Here is an 11651-nt window from a genome sequence, read left to right on the forward strand (position 1 = left end):
CACAAAACACGATTCCTCTGTGTTACTGTCCACCTCAGATGAGACCGAGCCCAGAGAAGTGGTGGACAGTGTTGATGTATGACTTCTGCTTTGCATCGTAAAGCCTTAACTTGCATCTGTGGATGCAGCGGCGAATGGTGTTGACTGACAAAGGTTTAGCAAAGTATTCCCGAGCCCATGTCAGGAGATCCGTTACAGACTCATGACGGTTTTTAAGACAGTGACATCAGACGGATCGGAGATCACATACATTCAGTAGTGGTTTTCGGCCTTGCCCGTTACGCGCTGAGATTTGACCGGATTCCTTGAATCTTTTAATTATATTGTGCACTGTAGAAGGTGAAATGCCCAAAATCCTACCGATTTGTCTTTGGGGAATGTTGTTCTCAAAGTGTCGGATTATTCGCTGATTCATCTGTTGGCAGATTCCCGAGCCTCGACCCGTCCTTGCTCTCGAAGGACTAGGCCTTTTTTGGAGTCTCCTAATATACTATGATTAGACGATTGCCTCGCCTGTTTCACATCACCTTGTTATTTCAACTCGTCACATCGCTATTAGTCCTAAATTACCCCCGTCCCAATGTGTTTCATGCATTCATTTCAAAACAAACATTTACCTTCAAAAAACTATGCAGTGGAAACATCAGGTAAAACATCAAATACCTTGTCTTTATGTATTTTTTTTTTTGTTTAAATACAAGTCAAAGTACATTTACACATCACTCCTCTTTGTTTTGATTAACATTTTCCATACTGTCCCAGCTTTGAGGTTGTAGCTTAAATTGATTCAGTGCAATCTTCTAGTGCAAATCAGTTCAGTGGTAGAAGTGGTTGAATCAATGCAAGCCAACACTGTAACACTGTCAGGCAGCAGGTCCGGACACAGATGCAGATAAACAATGGCTTTATATTATGTTAGTATATCCCAGTACTTGCATACTCTTTTGCTGCACATTCAAAAGTATGTACTTTTTCTTCACAAAAAGAGTATATACTATTATTACATAGTATAAGTATGCCAGTCTTGACGCAGGGAGTCTCTGTGACTGTTGGGCGTTGTAGTACGTGGCAGCCATGTTTGTAGACTGCGTTGTATTCTGGGTTTTGTAGTTGTTGTGACATGACATACACCTATAAATATTTATTATATAGTTTCACTGTGAACATTTCACAATCAGTGTCTTACACACGATACACAATTTACACAATTCATGCAATATCTATACACAATATAGATAATATACAATAATTTACACGAAAGTACGTTCCTTTCTTAAAGGAATTCCGACAGATGCACTTATATTTTAGCGAGTCTGATATGAACAGGTTTTCGGTTGTTGTTGTTGTTGTTTTTCTCAGTGTGAAGAAACATGCAGAAATGCTTTCCGTTGTCCGTGGTAATCGTATATCCGCTACAGATGTAGAAGATTCGGATTCGGTTGGAAAAAAAAAAAGCTGTATTCCTTTAAGCTTGCCTTGTGTAATTCAACATGTTTTCTTTCATTTGTCTTTACTATGTCTCTAATTGCTAATTAGGTTTGGTTTCAGTAGACACAAGGGGTTGTCATTTCTCAGTAAGTGTGAAGTGTGTGTGCGTGTGTGTGCACGCATGTGTGTGTTAAACAATGGCAAAAATGCTAATAAGAAAAATAAGCGGTTGCCGCGTGTAACCTCAGTTTAAGGAAAAAAGGATTAATGAACGAGAGTGTCTGTGCATTATTGTCTGTGTTTACTGTTATCATATGCATGCATATTTAAGATTAATGCAATAGCTTGAATTGTATTGTATGTTAATTTATGGTTCAACAATGTCTCACTTACCTCATGTATAATTGATCACATGACTGGTCATTAGGTTTGTAGCTAAAAAGTTAAGGCAAGCTAACAACCACTTATTTGGCATAGATCTAATTGCATGGCTAAATCATCACACTTTCACCTCAGCATCTCAAAAAGACTCACTTCGATGGTTTTTAACACCCTGGAACCCAGTGATATTTCTAAAAATGGACAAAAATGGACATTGCAGCATTAAATACTACGACAAAATCGGGACAAAGGAAGAGCAAAACGAAAAATGCAGCCGTCTCCCTCCTCGTCCCCTCCCCAGTCCTAAATTGCCATGCAAATGTTTTTTTCCACTCTCTCTCTCTCTCTCTCTCTCTCTCTCTCTCTCTCGCTTTCTCGCTCCCCTTTTTCTATCTCTGCACCTACCCCCCTGCTCCCTGATGCTTTTGTCTTGAAATTAGTGAAGCAGAGTGCTCGGGCGGCTAATTACGTATTCAAATGAAAGAGGCTCGTTAATGTTGCACAGGGGAGAGTGGAGATGATTGGGAGAGGCTGATGGAATTGAAATGAGCGCTCCGGTGTCGCCGGCGCTGCATCTGGAACCAGCCGAGCGCGTGCGGCCCGCCAGATGTCACCTCCCGGGGGGTGCTGAGTGTGTACGAGTGTGTATGAGTGTGTGCGGGTGATGGGAGTGTCGCTCGTTCAGACAGGGGGGGATGCAATCGAGAGGGCTTTGTTTCAATAGGAGACAAAGGGTCTGTTCAAATTCTCATACTGTATACTGCACATACAGTATATATACACTGTACACTACATTCATCATAGTAGTGTGCTGTATGTGAGAATTATCCAATGATAAGCCTTAACTGCACAGTTATGCGACTACCTGTCAGACACATTAACTTGAGGACACGGTTGCCTGAGAATTACCTCAAGCTGCTTCGTTTGTATGCAGTAGATTTTGTGTTCGTCATGGCTAATGTGTAAAGTTGTCCTTCTTTGGACCACATTTGGTAAGTACTAACCATCGCATACCAGGAGCACTCCCACAAGACCTGCTGTTTTGGAGATGCTCTCACCCAGTTGTCTAGCCATCTCAATTTGACATTTTGTCAAAGTCGCTGAGATCCTCACACTTGGCCATTTTTCCTGGTTCCAACACATCAACTTCGAGAACTGACTATTCCCTTGCTGCCTAATATGTCCCACCCCTTGACAGGTGCCACTGTAATGAGATAATCAGTGTTATTCACTTCACCTTTCAATGGCTTTAATGTTATGGCTGATTGGTGTATAGAGATAATAAGGAGATATCTGTTATATATATATATACACACACACACACATATTAACAAACATGGGTGTAAGTAAGTATACTTTTGTCATTCAGTGAATGTCATGCTTTTATCAAGCTGTTGGTTATGTGCCATAGTGAAACGGACATCATCCATAAGACCCAGTAAGTTTGCTTACATATCCTCAGGATAATAGTTTAGGATAATAGTCTACTTTATAATGTAAATATAATTCATTTTAGTACTCAAAAGATATTATTCACCTTTTATAAATAACCAATGGCTATGGGTGGGACTTCTGAAGAGACTATTCATATGTAAGCTTTGAATAAAAGCAGGTATAAAGATCATTTTTTAGTATTTTATATTTTATTTTTGAAATATTAATCAACAAATAGCAACTGCTTTCATACCGTCAGTATTGTAGTTGCTTCCAATGGAGCCATAAGGGGAACTTTTTTCACATCACCTCACCTACAAAGTAGCGTGGCACTTTGACATAGTGTATGCAGCAAGATATTTTAAAATGGGGTAGTTTTAATTTTTTTTAAGGTGAAAATCCTTGTGTTTTACAGCTCTAGGACACAGACATACACACCTGCACACACACACACACACACACACACAGGCGCACACACGTGTGCACACTCAACCGAGCCACCATCTGCTCGCTCGTCCTTCAGCTGACATCTACCTCACCTTCATGCTAACGTATATCGAGCTTGCACACCAACACTCCAGCACACACACACACACACACACACACACACACACACACACACACACACACACACACACACACACACATGCTTAGAAAGAAAGAAGAAAGAAGCCTTTATTTGTCACATATACATTACAGCACAGTGAAAGTCTTTTCTTCACACATAGCTTGTTAAGAAGCTGGGGTCAGAGCACAGGGTCAGCCAAATACAGCATTCCGGGAGCAGAGAGGGTTAAGGGCCTTGCTCAAGGGCCCAACACTGGCAGCTTGGCAGTGTTGGGGCTTGACCTCCTGACCCGTAAACCCAAAGCCTTAACCGTTGAGCCACAGACATAGAAGTAACAGAAAACTCAGGCAGAATGTAGTTTTGTTTTTACAAAGTAAGTCTCCGTCTCTTTTTTATTTCTTAAGTGAATCATACGCGCATATGCTGTAAAATATAAAGTACATTCTAATTTTAAGCCCTTAAAAGGTTTAGTATTCAAATACATTCAAATGTTAATGAGCCTATCATTTTATACTAGCACAGACAGTGAAGATTCTGAATAGTTCCACAATTTGTTCTCCTTTAGTGAACAGTGGACTAGTTCAACAAAACAGACTTCATGTTAAAACCATCATGAACTTTCTTTTACTTTCACACTAACTGGTGTTACCCAGATGAGGACGGGTTCCCTTCTGAGTCTGGTTCCTCTCAAGGTTTCTTCCTCATGTCATCTTAGAGAGTTTTTCCTCATCACCATCACCACCGGCTCGCCCAATAGGGACACATTCACACACTTAAAATCTGTATCCTGTGTTTATATGTTTCTGTAAAGCTACTCTGAGACAATGTTTATTGTTAAAAGCGCTATACAAATAAAATTGAATTGAATATGTGTTTGCAGGACATAAATCCTGGAGGGTGAAACATGTGTTGCTTCAGCAGGCAAAGAAAGCACACGAAATTATGATTTCATGTTGCTGATATTTGTGTGATATTCACACTATGGTGATGGATGTTCATTGTGCTGCTTACAGAGCTCATAAGGTTTGCCAAGATCTTGTTAACACTTGATTTAATGTCGAACTCTGCGGCATGGTGGATACGTATACAGGTGCTCCATTTTAAAAGAAACACACTTCTTTCTCAAGCGTTCATGCTCTCGATTGATGAATACTCCAATGCTTTTATACTCCAATTTTACATTTCGGATTCATCCCGAGATTCACTTTAAAAAGCCCAATTCTTTAAACTAGTCTTTGCACATTTCATTTATTTAGTCAGAAAGCACTATAGAACATACATATTGCACAATATGCTCAATTACCGTGCCTTTATTCGGGATTATAATTGATGAGGACCATGTAAATCTATGCCAAATGTGTCAAACTTTTTTCTACATCATACACAAGCAACAACAGTTAACCAAAACTATGTAGAACACAGACTAAAAGTAACACATGGGATCTTACATCCAATGTGGATATCTGGTATCTGAATATGAGAATATTAGAACAAATCACACACACACACACACACACACACACACTGACTCTTCCACTACACATTTATCACACGCACTCACACCTTCATTGTGTATTCATGGCTGCAGTGTGTGAGTGTGTTGCCTTGGGGTGTGTAAGCTTGTGCCCTGCAGGTATCATTAGAAAGGCTCTGTATAGTCAGTATTGATCCAAGGGCTGATAATGTTATTCAGGTCACACACACACACACACACACACTCATAACTATACACACAATAATAATAACAACTGTCTGCTTTCTGAAACAAATCATATTTAATAAAATCATAACTAACAGTTCTCATAAAATATATGCTATATATATTAATGCCTCAACGTATTATTTTATTTTATTATTTTAAAGACTACCATTACATAGAGGTAACACTTTAAAACACGTGTTTAGTTCCTGTATAGTCCACATGTAGGAAATATATAGATAGATTGATAGATAGAGACAGACAGCACTTAGTGGTTAGCACGTTTGCCTCGCACCTCTGTGATCGGGGGTTCGAATCTCGCCGCCGCTCTTTGTGTGTGGAGTTTTAATGTTCTCCCCTTGCTTCGGGGGTTTCTTGAAGGTACTCCAGCTTTCTCCACCAGTACAAAGACATGCCCTGTCGGCTGATTGGGATTTCCAAATTGTCCGTAGTGTGTGAATGTGTGAGTGATTGTGCCCTGCGATGGGTTGCCACCCCGTCGAGCGTGTCCCCTGCCTTGTTCCCCGAGTTCCCTGGGATAGGATCCAGGCTCCCTGCGACCGTGTGCACTTACATGAGCCAAAGCTGAGGTTGATACTAGTGTACATATGATGTGCTGATGTAATCTATCTGTAACAGCGCCGACATCCTCAGTAGTTACACTATAGCTGACTGCGTAGTTTATGTGCAACTACAATGAATACACGTCCACCGGTGGAAAGAATCTAGAATAGTACGATATTAGCAGATCTGAACACAACAGTAAACTTCTAGTGATAATACTCTGAAGTGTCGAAGTGCTAAAATGAGTAGTATATAGCGGTATACTGTAGAGATGATCAGCTTTTGCTCAGACAGCATGAGATTTATGGTGCTGAGCCAAGATTTTATCTGCATTGTACACCACACACTTCAGTCTGTTCCACGCTATAAATCCAAACGGCGTCTTTTAATTCTCCAAATTCTGTTTCTTGCATCTGTGTTTATTCACTCTACAGCTGGAGGATGTGCCAGTCTGTTTTACTTTTTCTTTCTATTCTCCAGCACCAGACCTCTCTCTCCTTCTCACTTGTTCTTTTTCCTTTCTTTTTTTTTTCTTTCTTTTTTTTTTTTTTTTTAGTTTTGACGGAGATGCATGGTGTTTCTAATTTGGCATGCAGACATTAATTCCAGCACAGCTGCTGCCATCTCTCTCTCTCTCTCTCTCTCTCTCTCTCTCTCACTCTCTCTCTCTCTCCTTCCCTGAAGGCTTTTCTCTAATGTGCGGCTTTACAGACACGCTGCAAATGATCAGCGGCATTTATTCGGCAGAACATGGATTCTTCTCCAATCTGCCAATCTACACACATATACAGCACTGTTGATGGTTGTGTGAATGAGGAGAAAGCATGAATTGCCTCAATCTAGAACGGTTTAGAGCATGTAGAGAAATCCACCCAAACATGGATTTCAATGCCAAAATAAGCACAAATTTTAATATAGGCTTTATACATGTAACATGAGGATTGTAGTAGCAGGTCATAAGTAAGTATGACAGTTTAACTACATAAATGACTACAAAATGATTCATTGTATTTTGTTATTATTGTATTTGCCTACAATTAAGATAAGATAAGATAAGATGTACCTTTATTGATCCCCCGTAGGGGAAATTCAAATTGAAATTCAAATTGGCAGTACAAGTAGGAGGAGTAACATCAAAGAAAGAAAATAATTTCCATAAATACCTATACAATATAAAAAATAGAAATAATAGAAACAATCCAATAGATCTGTGAGTTACGTTTGAGAAGAAAATCTGTTGAGAAAATGTCTCGTTTTTTCTTCTTCTAATAAACAGATGCATATACAGAAGAATCTTGACTTTACATGGTAAGGTCTGCTCAGGTTCATACGTCTCAGATTGCCAATGCACAGCCATACTGGTCAAGTTCGGATCATATTTCACAATTCCCACGATTAAACTGCAACGGATCCAGATGTTAGCTGAAATGGAGGCTGTCTTGCATGAACACACACACACACACATGCAGTACACAGGGCGTGTATGGATGCCACCCACACCCTGCGGACGAGCAGCCATGTGGAGTGGGTGCCAGAATTAAAAATGGGGTGAGCAGGCCCCTCTATTCCCCCATGGATGGCAAGAGTAATGACTTATTAGCTGGTAATTAGGAGCTAATGCAGAGGATGGAGGGAGACAGAGAAGGAGGGAGGGAGACCATGCGTTTGTAGCTGTGTGAGAGTATGTTTGGACTTGAGTGGAGTCAGGTGCATCTCAGGTGCCATACACCACGCAGGTGGAGAAAAACAGGAAGAAAGAAAGAGGGAAAAGGTGCCATGTGGATGATTCAGGCACTGGGATATACAAAAAAAAAAAAAAAATGGGGAGGAAATGGAGATCAATAAATAGGGACCAAGATGTAATGGGAAGAAAAATAGACACGATTTCTACCAATAAGGGGTGATACGAAAGCAGGAGGAAGCGAGGAATGGAGTGAAGAAGGATTTGGAAAGCTGCCGCCACATCTGCTTGTACACCATGTCACACAGGCGGCTGTCAGCTGTCGGCTTGGACCGCAGTCAAAAACCCGCCGCTGAGCACTCTGTGGATCGTCATGGCATGGCTGTTTATTTCTGCTGTCTCTCTCTCTCTCTCTCTCTCTCTCTCACACACACACACACACACACACACACACACACACACACACACACACTGTCTTTCTGTGAGAAACTAAGTGAGAGTGGGAAAAACATTACAGAGAATATCCCCTGTGTGTAAATTTATTCCTTCATGCTAAATATGTTGTCCTTGTCCTAGAATTCCTCACACAGGGCTTTTCCAGGGTATAATCGCATACAATTGTGCCAAAAAAAAAAAAAAAAAAAAAAAAAAGGATCTCAGCTGGCAAATTCAGCTCAGTTCCGGCCCATAAACCTGCTGGTCTGGCATCAAGGGACCCGTGACTCCAGGGGCTGGAATAACGTCGTCACCAGTTAAAGTTGTTTACATTAGTTGCACAGCCATGCACACCATTACGGCACACCAATTAGCAGGAGGTCAAGGCAGTATTTTATAATGCCTTATATTCGAGCCTTAGAGCTAAATTTTCAAAAACGGCCGCCCCACTGAGCGCTGTTCGGTTAATGGATTCCTTTATTAATCATTAATGCTTACAGTTTAGTGTTTGTACTGTGTGAACAGCATCCAGTTAAAAGTTGTCCATCTCGCGCGTGTGCTGTTAGTGTTGGAGAATTCTTCACATAGGACACATTCGTCCCTTACAGTCCTCATTCCTCCCTTAATCTCAAACTGTACTGCTGATTCGCACCAGAAAGATTCTCAGTACGGGTGTACTTATGCAGCGTATCAAATACATTCAACTGGCTGTAAATACTGCTTATATTACATGCGGTCAAATAAACATTTAAACTCGATCAAGCCTACCCTCCCGCCTCTGTAAAAGTAACTTTAAAAAGTAAAAATACGCTTCTCATGTTTTTTTTTTCTTTCATGAGACCAGCAGCATACTATCTAGAATTAGCTAAAAAATAAATAAATAAATAAAAAAAATAAAAAAAACCGCTCTGTCTTCAGTCAAGCAGGAGCTGGAAGAATCCCACAATTCTGAATGGCTCACACAAACACTGTCATAACGTTTAAATTATTGCACTTTTATCAATTTGTACGTTTTAATCGAGTGAAAGTTAAAGCACATACACCTGTCATTTTGGAGATGCTCTGACCCAGTTGTCTAGCCACAGTTGCCCATTTTTCCTGCTTCCAACACATCAACTTCATGAACTGACTATTCACTTGCTGCCTGATAGATCCCACCCCTTGGCAGGTGCCACTGTAACGAGATAATCAATGTTATTCACTTCACCTGTCAGTAGTTTTAATGTTATGGCTGATCAATGTATTCAGGAAATGTTTATTTTCGCATCGAGACAACATTGCATTGGAATTTGGTGTATCATCACACCTCTAGTTCTCAGCTGTGAAGATCTGTTACAGCCCATAAACCTGCTGGTCTGCAGTCAATATCCCAGAATTCCATAAATACGACCATGTTGCTGGAGTCTAATATAAAAAAGACAAACAATTGTTTTCAGATACAAAAAAAAAAATTCTAATCTAGGAGTTTCTCTTATCTCGGTTACAGCCTCATAAACCTGCTGATTTGCAAGCAAGAGTCCAACGAGTTAAGATGAACCATTAACTTGAACCATGCACAAGAGTCATGCACTAGTTACCGGAAGCAATATCAACTCCAGTAAGCTTTTTGTCTACTCTACCCAACTCAGTTTTCTAACAGAAAGGAAATTCGTATTCGTGTTCATAAACAGCACAGAATTTTGTCCCAGTCTAAAAGGGGTCAAATATCCCAACCTTTGTAAGACATAGTGTACTGTGTGTCTTAAAAACTTTTTTCGGGTGGTATGGTGGCATAGTGGGTAGCATTGCTGTCTCACACTTCTAGGATTCTCATTTCGGTCCTGAGCTCAGGTTACTGTCTGTGCAAAGTTTTGCATGCTCTCCCTCTGTGGGCAAAACAACAGGTGTAGTCAGTAGAGCTACAGACACTATGCAGTAAGTCAAACAATACATGGAAACACTGGCACAGAGGACGAGTACACCTCATACGCACCACCAGTATTTTTCAGAACATCAAACACATTCGCACATGCAAGAAATTGACATTACTTTCCAATCGAAAGGCAGCTAGCTGTAGACATACAGCACTGAGTAGCATTTGTCTGGTCTTATGGTAAAGGTTGTCCCATATGGAAAGCAACTATGCCTTCTTATTTCAGCCAACATTTTGTTAAGATATGACTGGCATCCCATATGCCCACTGTTCTCAACTGCGTATGTTCCTAGCTTATGCACTTAACTTGCTACTTAGCTTACCTAGCCATGTTAACTCAGTAGCTGCGTTTACATGGACAACAATAATCCACTCTTAATCCGATTAAGACCATACTCTAATTAAGAAACTACCATGTAAACAGCGATTTTTACTTACCTTAATCTAATTAAGGTCATAATCGAAGTAAGCAATAATCTAATTAAGACAGGTGGAGTATTCCTGTTTTAGTCGCATTATGGACGTGTAGTAGTGACACGTAAACACCTTAATCACATTATGAGCGTCGTGTGGGGGTTTTCACCGCATTTTGCGACAGGACACGATCACACACGGCAGTTTTACGTTTTACGGCGAACAAGAGAGTTCGGCTGTGTCCCAAATCGCATGCTTTCCTACTATAGGCCTGTAGTGGGGAAAAATACATGTATCTCGGCTACTATATAGACGGTAACTACGCGATTTGGGACACACCCACCGCTTCAAGCAGTCGTCTATTAGCACGTACAGCATGACAAATAATTAACCGCACTTAAAGCGTCCGTAAAAAAATTAAACAAAAACGCCCAGAACTGTATACGGGACCATAACGAAGACGAACTGTATGTCGATACGTGAAATTCTGGAGGGACGTCGGACGGCGTGGCGCGGTGACGTAATGACGTGGGCTGTTAATCTAATCATGTTCTATAACGTGTAAAACGGGAACGTGACTGGAGTATTCTAAAAGCGACTCGTGTAAACACCTTAATCACAATATTATCTTACTCAGAGTAAGGTCCATAATTAGATTACTGCTGCCCATGTAAACGTAGTCACTGAGCAGTAGTCCAGTTGTATTTGGCACCAAAAAATACACGTTACTAGTTCAAAATCCATCCTCAGGTAAACCAATAACAACTAGAAAATAGAAAATAGTGAAGAAACAAATGTCACATGCACAAAATGATAAATGAAGGGCGTTCAAAAAGTGTTTTCTTTATGGGTTAAATTGTTGTCTAATGAGACAGGTACACTAAAAGGATGTGATGACGTGTTTTTTGTTTTCCCGTGTGGTTGGACGTATGAAACTGTGAAACATATAACCCTGGAGATGAAAGACACCATATTTTATATCAAACTATGAGTAAATATTGTTTTTTTTTTTCAGATCTTGTGTCTGTCTTTCCCCTTCTTTCTCCATGTCTATCATTACTTTTGTTTCAATATCACCTCCCACACACGGAGGTGGACAATAATCCATTCAGTCATGATCCCCCATTACACTCAA

General features: G+C 40.4%; 1 long non-coding RNA gene across 1 annotated transcript; it reads right to left on the reverse strand.

The window, feature by feature from the left end:
• Positions 1 to 9103: 9103 nt before the first annotated feature.
• Positions 9104 to 10050, reverse strand: LOC108259190 (uncharacterized). Its single transcript, XR_001810843.3, has 3 exons — positions 9987 to 10050; positions 9497 to 9594; positions 9104 to 9364 (listed from the first exon to the last, which is right to left on the reverse strand). It is a non-coding gene; the product is annotated as an uncharacterized LOC108259190 (long non-coding RNA).
• Positions 10051 to 11651: the final 1601 nt, after the last annotated feature.

Source organism: Ictalurus punctatus, chromosome 27 (assembly GCF_001660625.3).
Source record: "Ictalurus punctatus breed USDA103 chromosome 27, Coco_2.0, whole genome shotgun sequence".
In the NCBI taxonomy this organism is placed as follows: domain Eukaryota; kingdom Metazoa; phylum Chordata; class Actinopteri; order Siluriformes; family Ictaluridae; genus Ictalurus; species Ictalurus punctatus.